Consider the following 15,161-nt stretch of genomic DNA (forward strand, 5'->3'; position numbering starts at 1 on the left):
TGCCTTAGAGGAACATGAGGGGGCAATTTTCCTGCTGGGAAGAGAGAAACATCCTTTCCCTTTCTGTGGACATTATTCAGGATGCCACACTCCAGAAGGCCCTGGGTGACAGGCCTGTTCTCTCCTACAGACAACCTCCCAACCTCATGAGAATCCTCACAAACAGCCACAGTCTATACCCCAGGAATACCAGTCCTGGAACCTTTCCTTGGAACAAAGCCCACTGCCAGCTTTGTCCACATATCTCCTCTGGAAATACCGTCAGTGGACCCAACCAGGTTACTCACAGAATCACGGGCACTTTCTCATGCTCCTCTACTAACATCATATATGCCATCATGTGCCAGCAACGCCCAGAAGCTTGTATATTGGACAGACTTCTAACTCCCTTAGACAAAGGGTTAATGGGCACAAAACAGACATCAGAACACTCCAGATCCACAAACCAGTTAGTCAACATTTTAATGGAATGGGGCATTCTGTCAATGACCTAAAGGTATGTGTGTTACTGAAAAAAAACTTTAGCACCACTCTTCAAAGAGAAACAGCCAAGCTGGCTTTTATATTCAAATTCAGCACATTAACATGTGGTTTAAACCAGGATGGGAACTTTCTGAGTCACTATACGGGCTGGTCTGCATACTTGGCTTAATCTAATTCTTGAACTTCCCCCCACACCCCTCCACTCGCTGATTTGCTCACCTTGATCATTTTTTTCTGAATTGTCCTCCTTGATTACTGTTATATTCAAATTTGGAACATTAACACATGGTTTAAATCGTGATGGGAACTTTCTGAGTCACTATAGGTGTTTTTGGTTCTCTGTGTCTTAAATATTGAGTCTGTTCTGATATGGCTATGGTCTGAAAAAGTGGGTCTGTCCCATGGAAGCTCACCTAATAAACTATTTTGCTAGTGTTTAAAGTGCTACTTGACCGCTTTTTGTTTTGATTGGGTATAAGAGGTTGCTAAACATTTACTGCTAGCTCTGAAAAATATATTGTAATGGATGCCTTCACTGCTTAAAAATGTTTTTCTTTCACCATATTTTGCATTTCTTTATGTGACTTAGTATCAGACATTTTTGCGCGGCAATGAGTCCTGGTCACGTGCTGCCTTACACACTGAAGAACATAAGAACTGGCATACTGGCTCAGAGCAATGCTGCATCTAGCCCATTATCCTCTCTGGACCACATCAGGTTTTTCTGAAAGAATTAACAGAATAGAGCAGCTATCAACTGATTCATCTCCTCTTGTACACACACAGCTTCAGAGAGTCAGAGGTTAAGAACACTAAGTGCAGAAGGTTCCATCTGTGATCATATTGGCTAATAGTTATTCATGGACCACCATGAACTTATCTAATTTGTTTGTGAACCCAGTTGTACTTCTGGTTTTCACAATACCCCATGGTATTGAGGTCTACAGTATGACTGTGCATTGTGCAAAAAAGTACTTCCCTCCATTTGTTTTAAACCTGCTGCCTATTAATTCAGTGACCCCTTGCTTGTTGTGTAATTTGAAAGAGTAAATAACACTTCTTTTTTCACCCTTTCGATACTGGACATGAATTTATAGACTCTCATCCCCCCAGTTCAGTCTTTTTAATCTCTCCTCCTATGGAAGCTGTTTTGAGGTTTTTGTTGTTGTCCTTCTCTATACTTTGTCTAATTATAATATATATTTTCTGAAATAGGGTGACCAGAACTGCATGTAATTTCACTATGTGGATATACCATTGATTTATGTTGTAGTTTTATGATATCTACTCTAGTATCTATCCCTTTCCTAATGTTGTTTACAACTCTTGCTGTATATTGAGGGGATGGTCTCAGAAAACTATCCACAGTGACTCCATGATCTTTTTCTTGAGAGGCAGCAGCTAATACTGTATGTATAGATAGGATTACATTGTCCAATGTGCATTACTTTGCATTTATCAACACTAAATTTTTATAATGCTGGTTTTTCTAAATTTGATTTTGAGTATCTTCGCTTTCCACAGGCTCCCAACAAATTCAACACATTGTTTCCACACTGAAATCACCAAACATTGACTGCTGCAGCAGTGCATTGTGGGAACCTATCCAGTTCCCTCGGTCCCACTTTCTGAGCCAGGACCAGCAGCACTGTCAGTTTCCTGGGTCCAGCAGCTTGAGGGACCCAGGAAACTGGTAGCGCAGCAGCCCTGGTCAATTTCCTGGCTCCCACTAATACAGTAAACCCTCCAATGGACTAATAGGACTGTCCATTCTTCCCCATAGCCCCTTAAAAGTGAGCATTTACTCCCCCTCCCCACAGACTCCCCCTGCCCCAGTCCCACACCAACCTCCCCCCCCAAAAAAACACTCCCTAAAACAACCCCCTCCAAAAATACCCAAAACACGCCCCCCCCCGCAAAAAAATGCTTCAGAAGCGAAAAAAAAAAAAAAACCCAACCCCCTCCCACTCACCGACTCTGGTGGAAAAGCTGCTGGAGCCTGCTGGCTGGGGGCACCTGGTCGCGCAGCTGGAGGTGGGGTTCCTGGCCCCACTTGCAGCTCCAGCAGCCCCATGGCAGAGTGCATGGTCCCGCACGTGGCTTCAGCAGCCCGGCAGCAGGGTGCCTGGCCCCACATGCACCTTAAGCTTGCCCGGCCCTGGGGTGCCTGGCCCTGTGCCAGCTTGAGCAGCCCAGTGGCAGGGTGCCTGGCCCTGTTTGTGCCTCCAGCAGCCAGGCGGCGGGGTGCCTGTCCTGCATGCATCTCCAGCAGCCCAGCGGTAGGGTGCCTGGCCCTGCGTGCAGCTCCAGCAGCCCAGCCACAAGGTGCCTAGCCCTGAGCTGGCTCAAGGAGCCCAGCCATGGGGTGCCTAGCCTTGCATGTGGCTCAAGCAGCCCAGCCACAGGGTGCCATCCACTGCCACAGGAATGCAGCATCCTGGTCAGTGTCCTAGCTCCCGCTAGTAGCAGGGAGCTGGGAGCCAGATGCAGCACACGCAACTGTGTGCTATCGATAGGGGACACCTCTGAAGGGTAATAAAGTCCATTTTAGGACATGGCACTTCCACGCTGGCCTTTAATTGAACTTCTGAATTCAAGCTCAGCGCCACTGTCACGTCTCTGCAATTCTGTGATCCCAAGATTACTGCACCCTAAATCAAGCTAAAGGTATTTTCAGTGGAGACGGTCACCTGGTAATATCGAGCTAACTGCCTGAAATTTGAATGTCTCACAGTGTAGATACAGCCTCAGGCTGGGACAGAACCTCCGCTCTAGCCCCTGAACAGAATGGCTCAGATGTGGGAATCTCCCTCACATCCTCGGCAACGAAAGCCAAGGCAAAGTATTCGTCTGCCATTTAAAGGATCTTCACATTCCAGTGAAGTTGAACAATTTTACTACTCAGTTGTTGATGTGGCTCTGGGGTCAGCCACCTTTTCGGGGGGGGTGTGCCGAAATTTTACCTCTATGTGTGATCCAAGTGCTGGTGAAATTTTTTAAAGTCACTAATAGTCCGAATTACAACAGCTTCATTAATAAACGGTAAAGCTCTGCATCTTCGTTTAGGTGGTGGTTGGTAGCATTAGCTGGTCTTTTGTTAATCTACAGGTGGCATAGCTTTGAGCAAGCTCCTGGCTGCATAGAGGAGGAGAGGTGTGACTGAACGCCTGCCTTGTGTGCCCATGAAAATCGGCTTGTATGCTGCTCTTGGCACCCGTGCCGGGGTTTGCTGACTCCTGGGGACTATTAAAGCTTTAATAATGAGAGCACAGGCCTCCATCACTTGAGTTGAAGGAATAACTCCATCTGCTAGTAGCAAAAGTAGACTCATGGGGCCCAACCCTGCCAACATTTACACATGTGTATAGTCAGACGTACAGAGTACACCAATTTAGGCTGACAACGTATTTAAAGTTAAGCACGTGTTTTCAAGACCATGGCCTTACTCTGTTTGGTTACCAGCCAGAGAACAAAATATTGAGTCAAAGAATTATAAATCCATAAAGGAGTATAATATTTTAAGAACGAGAAGTTTTATTTTGCAAATAATGCTCAAAGCAACATTAAATGATCAGAGAAATATTTCTTTATTTTTTTCATTATGGTGCTTTATTTGACAGCACTTTTTTCAAGTCAGTTTTCCTGTGCAATTGGCTCGGGAGCAGATAGACCCACATAAAGGGCACAGGCTTTCACACAGCAAGAAGGGATTAAAACCAATTAAAAAATAGAAAAGTATGATTGTAGTCACAAAAAATTGACAAGATATTCTGGAACAGGTGTAGGACTTGAAACTATTTTATAACTTAAAAAAAACCCACCCCTTTAAAATATGCTGTGTAATCAGTCTCTGAAATACTAAACCTGAGTCTTCCACCCTTAAAATCCATCATTACACCAGATAGTGGTGGCCATTTTAAATACCATGCAGATCAAGGGTTGCCAACCCTCCAGGATTGTCCTGGAGTCTCCATGAACTAAATTAAAAAAAGCAGTAAAGTAGCACTTTAAAGACTAACAAAATAGTTTATTAGGTGAGCTTTCATGGGACAGACTCACTTCTTCAGACCATAGCCATACCAGAACAGACTCAATATTTAAGGCACAGAGAACCAAAAATAGTAATCAAGGTTGACAAATCAGAAAAACAATTATCAAGGTGAGCAAATCAGAGAGGGGCGGGGAGGGGGGAGTCAAGAATTAGAGTAAGGCAAGTTTGCAAAAGAGCCCCAATAATGACCCAGAAAATTTACATCCCAGTTCAAACCACGTTAATGTGTCGAATTTGAATACAAAAAAGAGGTCAGCAGTCTCTCTTTACAAAGTAGCGTGAAAATTCCTCTTCAGTAACACGCAAACTCTAAAGTCATTAACAGAATGGCCCACTCCATTAAAATGTCACTGACAGGTTTGTGGATCAGGAATGTTTTTATGCCTGTTTTGTGCCCATTAAGTCTTTGTCTAAGACAGTTTGAAGTCTGTCCAATATACAAAGCATCTGGGCATTGTTGGCACATGATGGCATAGATGATGTAGGTTGAGGAACATGGGAATGTGCCTGTGATTCTGTGAGTAACCTGGTTAGGTCCAGTGATGGTATCCCCAGAATAGATATGTGGACAAAGCTGGTAGTGGGCTTTGTTGCAAGGAAAAGTCCCAAGACTGGTGTTCCTGTGATATAGACTGTGGCTGTTGGTGAGAATCCTCATAAGGTTGGGAGGTTGTCTGTAGCAGAGAACAGGCCTGTCACTTAGGGCCTTCTGGAGGGTAGCATCCTGATTAAGGATAGTTTGTAGGTCTTTAATAATTTGTTGCAGTGGTTTGAGTTGCGGGCTGGAGATAATGACCAGTTGCGTTCTGTTCTTGGCTTGTTTGGGCCTACCTTGGAGTAGCTGGTCTCTGTGTATTTGTCTGGCCCTGTCAATTTGTTTTTTTACTTCTCCTGGTGGGTAATTCAGGTTTATGAATATTTGGTAAAGATCCAGTAGGTTTTGGTCTGTCAGTAGGATCAGAGCAAATGTGATTGTACCTAAGGGCTTGACTGTAAATAATGGATCTAGTTATGCATGCAGGATGGAAGCTAGAAGGGTGTGGGTAAGTATAATGATCAGTGGGTTTCTGGTATAGTGTGGTACCGATCAGGCCATCCTTGATTTGTACCATAGTGTCCAGGAAATGTATCTCTCACGTGGAATAATCAAGTCATAAGTTGATGGTGGGGTGCAGATTGTTAAAGTCTCTGTGGAATTCTTCTAGAGTCTCTATACCATGGGTCCAAATCACAAAGATGTCATCAATGTGTCTTAAGTAGAGGAGGGGGTAATAGGGGACAAGAGCTGAGGAATTTCCAGGCCATAAATATATTCCCATATTTTACCATATTGTGGGGCCATGCAGGTGCCCATAGCAGCTCCACTAATCTGGAGGTATAAATTGTCCCCAAATTGGAAGTAATTGTGGGTGAGAACAAAGTTACAGAGGTCAGACACCAGATTGGCTGTGGTGACATCAGCGATGATATTCCTGGTCGCTTGTAATCTGTCTTCGTGTGGAATACTAGTGTACAGAGCCTCTACATCCATGGTGGCAAGGATGGTGTTGTCAGGAACTTTTCTGATGTTTTGTAGTTTGCTCAGGAAGTCGGTGGTATCTCACAGATAGCTGGGAGTGTGGGTGGCATAGGGTTTGAGGAGAGAGTCCACATAACTGGATAGTCCAGTGGTAAGGGTGCCAATACCTGAAATGATAGGCTGTCCAGGGTTCCCAGGTTTGTGGATTTTGGGAAGTAAATAGAATAATCCAGGCTGGGGCTCAGATGGTGTGTCTGAGTGAATAAGGTCCCAAGTAGCAGCAGGGAGTTCCTTAAGTAGTTGTTATTTCTTTTGGAATTCCAAAGTGGGATCAGAGGAGAGAGGTCTGTAAAATGTGGTGTTGGAGAGTTGTCTGGCTGCCTCCTGTTCATAGTCTGACTTATTCATGATGACAACAGCACCCCCTTTGTCAGCTGGTTTGATTATAATGTCTGGATTCAAATTCGACACATTAGCTACGTCTACAAGCTGGCTATATCGAAATAGCCAGCCCAACTTTGAAATAGCGCCTGGCCCGTCTATACACATCGGGATCTATTTCTAAGTTGAAATCGACGTAAGACAGTGAGATGTCGAAATCGCTATCCCCATCAGAAGATGGAAATAGCACCCTATTTCAACGTCCAACGTGGAAGTAGGGCATGTGTAGACGATCCGCGTCCCACTACGTCAAAATAGCGGGGTCCTGCATGGCGGCCATCAGCTGAGGGATTGACAGATGCTCTGTCCAGCCCCTGGGCTCTATGGTCGCCATGTGCAGCAGCCCCTTAAAGCTCCCCACTCCCTGATTTCCTGTGGCAGGAAGCTGAGAGCGTGCAGGCAGCAGCACAGACACATGCGTAGCCTGCACACCCTCCAGATGCCCCAATCCCCTACCCAGCACCCATGGCAGCCAGCCAGCCCCCAAGCACCCCCAGGGCACCCCCCTGCAGGGGACCCAGGACTCCCAGCAGTCCAGCTGGGGGGGAAGAGGTGGCAGGGCCCCTCTTGGTCGGACGCCGAGATGCGGGACCTGCTGGGGCTTTGGGGCGAGGAGGAGGTGCTCCAGGTAATGGGGAGCAAGCGGCACAACGCAGATGCGTTCGCCCGGCTGGCCGAGGGCCTGGCTTCCTGGGGTCACCCTGTCCACACTCCTGACCATGGTAGCAGTAAGGTCAAGGAGCTTTGGCAGGGTTATGCCTGGGCCCAGGACAGGGCCGGTAGGTCTGGGGGCACGCCTGCCGCTTGCCCCTTTTACAGGGAGCTCAGGGAGATCCTGGGCCCCCAGTATGCCTCCTCCCCCTGGCCACCCTTGACACCTTGGCCAACGAGCCCCAGCAGGCCCCAGAGGCCATCCTGCAGGCCAGCCCTGAACCCCACGGGCTCCCAGAGGGGCCCACCCCTGGGACAGCGGAGGAGGAGGAGGAGGGCTCCAGTGACAGGGGGCTCCTGATTGACCTCCCCTCCCACAGCTCCAGCAGGGCATCCGCCCTCTGGGTGTCCCCCAACCATGGGAGTGGACTGTCAGGTATGTACCCCAGGTGCACACCCCTGGGTTCAGGGGCAGGGGCAGGGGCAAGGGACATGCCCAAGGCCCTCCACGCACCCAGCTGACCCCGGCCCACCATGGCCCAGCCAGACCATGGCCCCGGGACAGCAGTGGCATGTCCCTCAGAGCCTGTCAGCACCTGCCCCCCCCGGGTGGCACCACGCCCCATCCCTGGCAATAGTGGGGAGCAGAACCCCAGAAGGGGGTCACGCATGGGGGGGACACCACACCCATCATCATCTCTGGGGGACAGGGGAGGGGGACCCAGCAGTGGAGGGGTGAGGGCCACAGGGGAGGGCCCACACTAACGGCTGTCTTCACTCTTCGCCCCTCTATTCCGCAGCTGCACCATCTGAGGGCCATGACAGCACAGGCTCCACATCCGTCGTGCCGGACAGCCCAGCGGGGATGTCACACCGTGGCAGGCAGGCCGCAGAGCAGGGACCAGACCTGAGTCGAGCCCACCACCGCTGGAGCCAGCCGGGGGTGGCCACTGACCCCCAGCTCCTCGCCACCCTCCCACGTCATGTGGAGGTGCCAGAGTGCCACCTGCAAGTGGAGGAGCGCCAGCTCCACTTGCAGGAGAGAGCGCTGGCCTGGCACCAAGAGGCCTGAGGGTCTTTCATGAGGACCTTCGAGTGCATCACTGAGCAGATGGCACCCCCCCGCCCCTCCGGCCGCTGTCCCTCCCAGCCACCCTACACCTGCCCAGAAGGACCATGGGGCTCAGGGGCCAGCCTGGCCACACCTGCCAGTGCTCCCGTCCCCCACCCAGCCGTGAGGGGGCCTCCAGCCCAGAAGTGGGTCATGCCCCCCGCCCCATGCCGGGCGCTGGACAGTAGGGGGGAAGGGGGCCAAGGACTGGACTACCCAGGGCCCCCCTTTGTACATAGTCCCCCCCATTATTGTAAATAGTCCTTGTCCCACTCCCCGTTTAGTAGCTGCCCCCCCCAATGTATTAGTTCCCCATTCATGTTTAGAAAAGTTCATTGTTTTTGTTGGGTTTCAAGAATGTTCAGTTTATTTAAAACAAAGCAAACATTTGTTGTGTGCTCTCCGGGTGGGTAGTGTGTGCGTGGGGGCAGTGTAGTGTGTTGTGGGTGGGAGGTCCACCAGCGCTCACCCTGCAGCCTGGTTGCAATGGGCCACAGGGCCTCCTGGACCCGGATCCCCTCGTGGTCAGCTTGGCAGATTGGGGGGGGCGGCTGGCTGCGGGTAGGCCATGCCAGCCTCCATAGCCCAGCCCTACACAAAGGCCTGCCCCTTGCTCTCCACCAGGTTGTGGAATGTGCAGCACACACCCACAAGCTGGTGGATGTTGGGGAGCACCCTGTCCAGGCGGGTGAGGAGGCACCTCCAGCGGCCTTTGAGGCAGCCAAAAGTCTGCTTGACCACCTGGCGGGCATGGTTCAGGCAGGTGTTGAACCGCACCTGCCTGGCGCTGAAGTGGCCTGTGTAGGGGCACATGAGCCAGGGCTGGAGGGGGTAGGCCACATCCGCCATGAGGCAGAGGGGCAGAGTGGCACATCCCTCTGGGGGATGTAGGTCCCTGTCTCCAGATGGCGGCACAGGCCCGAGTTCCTAAAAACCCAGGCGTCACGAGTGCTGCCAGGCCAGCCAACATATATGTCCAGGAAGCAGTCCCAGCTGTCCACCATGGCCTGGAGGACCACCAAGTGGTAGCCCTTCCTGTTCAGGAAGCGTCCTCCGCTGTGCTCCGGGGCGTTGATAGGGATGTGGGTTCCATCCAGTGCCCCGCAGCAATTAGGGAACCCCATGCTGGCAAACCCCGCGATGGCCACATCCTGGTCCCCGAGCCACACGAGCCTGTGAAGCAGTAGAGTGTCCAGCGTGCGGACCACCTGCGGGGGGGAGGACATGAGCACCCGTGAGGGATGTGCAGGGTGTGCCTGGCCCTCCCCCCAGGGTCCCCTTACCTCCATGACGACAGCCCCAATGTGAAGGCCTTGCCCACAGCGAACTGCTGTCCTGTGGATCAGTAGCTGTCTGGAGTGGCCAGCTTCCAGACAGCGATGCCGACCCTTTTCTTGTCGGTGAGAGTACGCCGCATGGGGGTGTCCTGGTGCCACAGGGCAGGGGTGAGCCACTGGCAGAGCTCGAGGAATGTCTGCCAGCTCATCCAGACATTCTGGAGCTAGCAGTCATCGTCCCACTCAAGCACCAGCCACTCCCACCACTCTGTGCTGTTGAGGTACCTCCATAGCTGGTGGTGCGCCTGGCAGGGGGAGGCCAGGAGGGCTACATGGTGGTCTGGGGTGGCTCCTTCATCCCCCAAGGAGGACAGCTCATCTTCTAGGAGGTGCGGGGCGGCCACTGCCTCAGAGGCAGCTGTGTGGGCTTCTGGCTGCTGCTGGGGGTCCATGCTGCATGCACGGGGTCTGCAAGCGGTTGTCGGCTCTGCAGACCTGTGCTGTGCAGGCTGAGGGTGCCTGGAAGGGGCCCTTTAAGGGACCGGCTTGCTGTTGCCCCAGCAGGTCTAGTCCACCCTGTCCATAGGCTTTCCTAGCCCCCTTATTCCAACAGGGGCTACTTTTGTGTGTAGACGCTCCCCTGTGGGGCCCCTTTCGATTTCGTGCTTTCCTACATTGACACTGAACGTCCATGGCACCAGCCCTAGAGGATGTGTGGACGCTATCCATCAAAATAGCTTATTTCAATTTCTCCACATCAAAATAAGCTATTTCAATGAGGCGTCCCAGTGTAGACATAGCCATTAACACGTGGTTTGAACCGGGATGTGAATTTTCTGGGTCATTATAGGGACTCTTTTTCCAACTTGGCTTAATCTAATTCTTGACTCCCCCACCACCGCCGACCCTCTACTCTCTGATTTGCTCACCTTGATCATTCTTTTTTCCTGATTTGTCAGCCTTGATTTCTATTTTTGGTTCTCTGTGCCTTAAATAGAGAGTCTGTTCTGGTCTGGCTATGGGCTGAAGAAGTGGGTCTGTCCCACGAAAGCTCACCTAATAAATTATTTTGTTAGTCTTTAAAGTGCTCCTTGACTGCTTTTTTGTTTTGGTAGTATCTAGACTAGCACAGCTTTCTGTTACTAAAGGTTGTCATGTGATGACATTTCCAGGAAAATGTCAGGCCAAAACTGGCAACCCTTTACAGTTCCCAGTTATAACAAAATCTCATATCTGCTGATACTGCCTCCTACTATTCCACATCCAGCCCTAAACTCCTTTCCACTAGTCCCTACCCCCGCAGTATTTGAGATTCACTGGCTACGTCTACACGTGCAGCCAACATCGAAATAGTCTGTTTCGATGAATAACGTCTACACGTCCTCCAGGGCCGGCAACGTCGATGTTCAACTTCGACGTTGCTCAGCCCAACATCGAAATAGGCGCAGCGAAGGAACGTCTACACGTCAAAGTAGCACACATCGAAATAGGGATGCCAGGCACAGCTGCAGACAGGGTCACAGGGCGGACTCAACAGCCAGCCGCTCCCTTAAAGGGCCCCTCCCAGACACAGTTGCACTAAACAACACAAGATACACAGAGCTGACAACTGGTTGCAGACCCTGTGCCTGCAGCATAGATCCCCAGCTGCTGCAGAAGCAGCCAGAAGCCCTGGGCTAAGGGCTGCTGCCCACGGTGACCATAGAGCCCCGCAGGGGCTGGAGAGAGAGCATCTCTCAACCCCCCAGCTGATGGCCGCCATGGAGGACCCAGCAATTTCGACGTTGCGGGACGCGGATCGTCTACACGGTCCCTACTTCGACGTTGAACATCGAAGTAGGGCGCTATTCCGATCCCCTCATGAGGTTAGCGACTTCGACGTCTCGCCGCCTAACGTCGAAGTTAACTTAGAAATAGCGCCCGACGCGTGTAGACGCGACGGGCGCTATTTCGAAGTTGGTGCCGCTACTTCGAAGTAGCGTGCACGTGTAGACGCAGCCACTGAGTAACAAAGACAAACACGCTCCAGTCGTCCATAAGGTTAAGAATTGCTAGATGACTAATAGCACACATTGCTGTACAGTGGCAACTACTAAAAAGGTAGCCAGCCTTTGTTAAGTTATTTTTCTTTTTATGCATAGAAAAAGAAATGGCTGTGGTTGGCAAATGACAATTTCTTAATGACAATCACTATTTGCAGAAATGCAGAACACCAACACTTCTAGGTTATCAGAAATCAAAAAAATGCTAGAGGCATTCAGGTATCTAGTACAACCACACACTTTGAATTGTTTTATGAATGCTCACCTTAAAAAGGTAGGTATCAGCCAAAGAAACTGGGAGGACTCAGCATGGAACAGAACACAGCAATGCCACACCACAACTCAAGCCACAGCTCACTTTGGAGGAGAGCAGACATGCTCGCGAGACAGACAAGCAACAGAGGAGTAAAGAAAGGGCACAATATTCCAGCCAATGACATCTCTCCCAAGATTACACTAGCCCGTTCTGTGAGAAGAATCTGTAGGGCACAAATTCTGCTCTTCAGCTTCAGGATGATGTTTGCTGAGGGGGCTCATTGGTAGATTTTATTTTTTTTAAGTAGCTGAACAGCTGACAAAGATAACTACCCACTGCAATTGGCCAGATAGCACATCTTAGATAATATGCCAGTCATTGTCTGAGGCACAGTAAGATTTCAATCAGGCATTCTGAAAGGAGGCCTTATTTGCCTCTTCACAGCCCTCTGTTTCTCACTCACAATTCTCTTGCTATTTCCCATGTTCCACTCTTTCCGGTTTGCGCTTGCCCATCTGCTGCCTCTGTTCCCTTTTAACTCGTGGGATCAGGGGCAGATGGTTGCAAGTGGTGGCACAGTGAGCTGTTACACTCCGTTGTAGCCAGTGTGCAGAAAGCTCACTGTAAGAATAGTTCAACAGTACTGCTGAATATAGTGGTGGGCCGGGATCTGGACACCCTTGAAACAAAGAGAACAAAAGCACAGACTGAGGACAAAAAAAAAGTATTCTTCACAGTATCACAGAGGAACCTTTTCTCCAAGGAAAATAAAAAGCAAAACAATTTAATTTGTAATGTTGTTTATTAAACTTTTCCATCAACTGAAATCATAGAAAAAGGGAGGGGTAACAGCAATACTAAAAGAAAGCCCAGGACTACAAAAGAGAAATGTGTATTCTGCTAATGCAATGTAATCTGTACTTCATTAATAAAGATGAAGCAGCCGGACTCCTCTCTGTGATTTTTCTGTACTAACAGATCGAAAGGGATTTGAAAACCCCTCTGAAGAAAGGCTGGTAAAGGGCTAACACTCCAGAGGAATGAAACACTTACAAGTCACACACATGCTATCCCCAGCCCTTCCTAGTATTTTTACAACCTTCTCCTAGTCTCAGTACTTGCCCAGCTCTGGTGTCTCTAAGAAACACTTCCCACAAATTTCCTTTTGAGTTGAGGACTTGGTATATATTAATATATGTACATCACCACCCAAAACAAGAGCACATGCACAAAGCCTGTAAGACCAGGAGCGTCTGCTGACTATCGCTTTTGTACATCTGTGAAAGAGGTAGAAAGACCCAGAGAAGCTGAAATGTTGGCCCTGTTAGTCTATGCCTTCACAAAACAAAGCAAGCAGTCCTGTAACACCTTACAGGCTAACAAAAGTTATTTAATAAATAAAGTTATTATTTAAGGTGTGACAAAGCCAATCTTGTTCCTGGGCTTCTGGCCTTGATTCAGTCCACTGGTCTCACTTAAGAGCTCAGTTGTCCTCACTGGGGTGAGGGGCGGTCTGGTGGGACCCAAGTCCCCACCCACTCATGCCAAGTTCCAGCCTAGGGACCCTATGTGGCTACTAATGGGAAGGGCATACTCCCTTTGCCCTGGGCACAGCAACTCTTCCCCCTAGTACCTTCCCTGGACTGCAGCAATAGCAAGGCCGTCTTCTTGATCTGCTGAAGCACCTCACTCTCCCTCTGTGGTTTCTGGTGTTCCTGGTCCTTTCTTCTCAAACCTGCTCCTGCTCCAGTCCAATCCAGTCCAGTCCAGTCACCTGACCTCTCTCCTCTCACAATTTCTCCCTCCTGTTTCCCCCTGTGAAAAACTTTTAAGGGCCTCTTATTACTCTAGTCATGGAGTCAGTTGGCCCGAGTTAGTCTGAGCCATCTCCTGCCCAGCTGCCTGTGATTGACCTGCTGGTGCTCCGCAAGCCCTTCTGCTTGTTTGGACTCCCTCTGAAGAGGCCCTCTGGCCTGGCCCTGCCACAGGTGTTACAGGACTGCTTGCTTTGTTTTGCGGAAAAGCTTAGAAGGAAGACAGCAGGGGCAGAAGAGCAAAAGGAACAGCCTGAACAAGGACTGAAGATAAGCCCAGAGAAAAATACCTTTTTGGACTGATTGGTGGCTCAAAGGGGCTCGGAAATGTGAGCAAAGAAACCATCTCCTGTTGTTTGGTTCCTACTGTGTTCAGGGAAATAGGACTTTGTGCTTTCTTTGTAAAGTAACAGCATTGTGCCAAATGAAAACCAGACTCCATCACCAACTTCTCTTCCTAAGAGAAACAGTCCATAAGACCCCATGTTTTGGTTGACCTTTACAGTAAACACAGTAAGTTTCCTCTTTCAGTAAGGAAAGTTAGTGGTAAAAAATTCTAAATTCATGAAGATAAGCTCAAGCAACATAAGCATATAGAGTATAGCAGTATTGATATACAATTCTTAAAACATCACCTGTGCCTACATCTTGCAGTGATTAGGCTGACCAATGCGTTAGTGGCTGTGGGTAGAGACCACACACAACGCACTTTGCCTGCATCTACACTACGAGATAAAATCCTTTTAAGTCAGTTAGCCCAATTTTTCCCAATGCCTGTCCTCACTGTAAATACCATTTAGCTCAATTTAGGGACCACTACAATTGACATGATATTGAAATCCTAAAATCAAAGTAACCCAACAGGTGTAACGTTCAATTCAAATTTAAAATTCTGAAATGAAGGGTAGTGAGGATGCAGCATGTCTTTACGTTGAATTCATTAGCCACCACAGATGTCTCATATGTGCCCCACAATGCACCACAGTTCTCCACTCTGGCTTCTTCCATCTCCACTGCTCTCAAGTGCAGAGGAATTAGGCAACAGGGAGACCATTATAATTCAGCACCTGGCAGTCCGTAGCTGTAGGGTCATGAGAGGCTGAAAAAAATCTCTTTTTCTTCGTGAGGAGCACAGCTGTGGGGTATATGGTTCTGTGTGTACCCCTGCTAGCTGCATTTTTTATTGCAGTGCCTGGCCCCAGCTGCTGGCCCCCCGTACCATGTGTCAGGGAGGCTGGGGGTGGGGTCGTGCTTAGCTTGTAGTATGAGGAACTTCTTTTCAGCCATTTACATGTTGTTCCAACCCCCACATTCCCTTCCTTCTCTTCCCCGGAGGTGCCACACAGTCTGAAACATTCCCACTCAGCCTCATCAAATGGCTTGACTCCAAACCAATAAAAGGATGTGCTGCACAAGGTGCCAGCCAGCTCGCACATGGTAAGGGTCATGATTTTCACGGGCTGGCTGTAGCTGGGTTTTTTAGCTATCTGGGGGACATCTCCCTCAGCGGTCACGA

This window comes from Carettochelys insculpta, chromosome 1 (assembly GCF_033958435.1).
Source record: "Carettochelys insculpta isolate YL-2023 chromosome 1, ASM3395843v1, whole genome shotgun sequence".
Classification (NCBI taxonomy): domain Eukaryota; kingdom Metazoa; phylum Chordata; order Testudines; family Carettochelyidae; genus Carettochelys; species Carettochelys insculpta.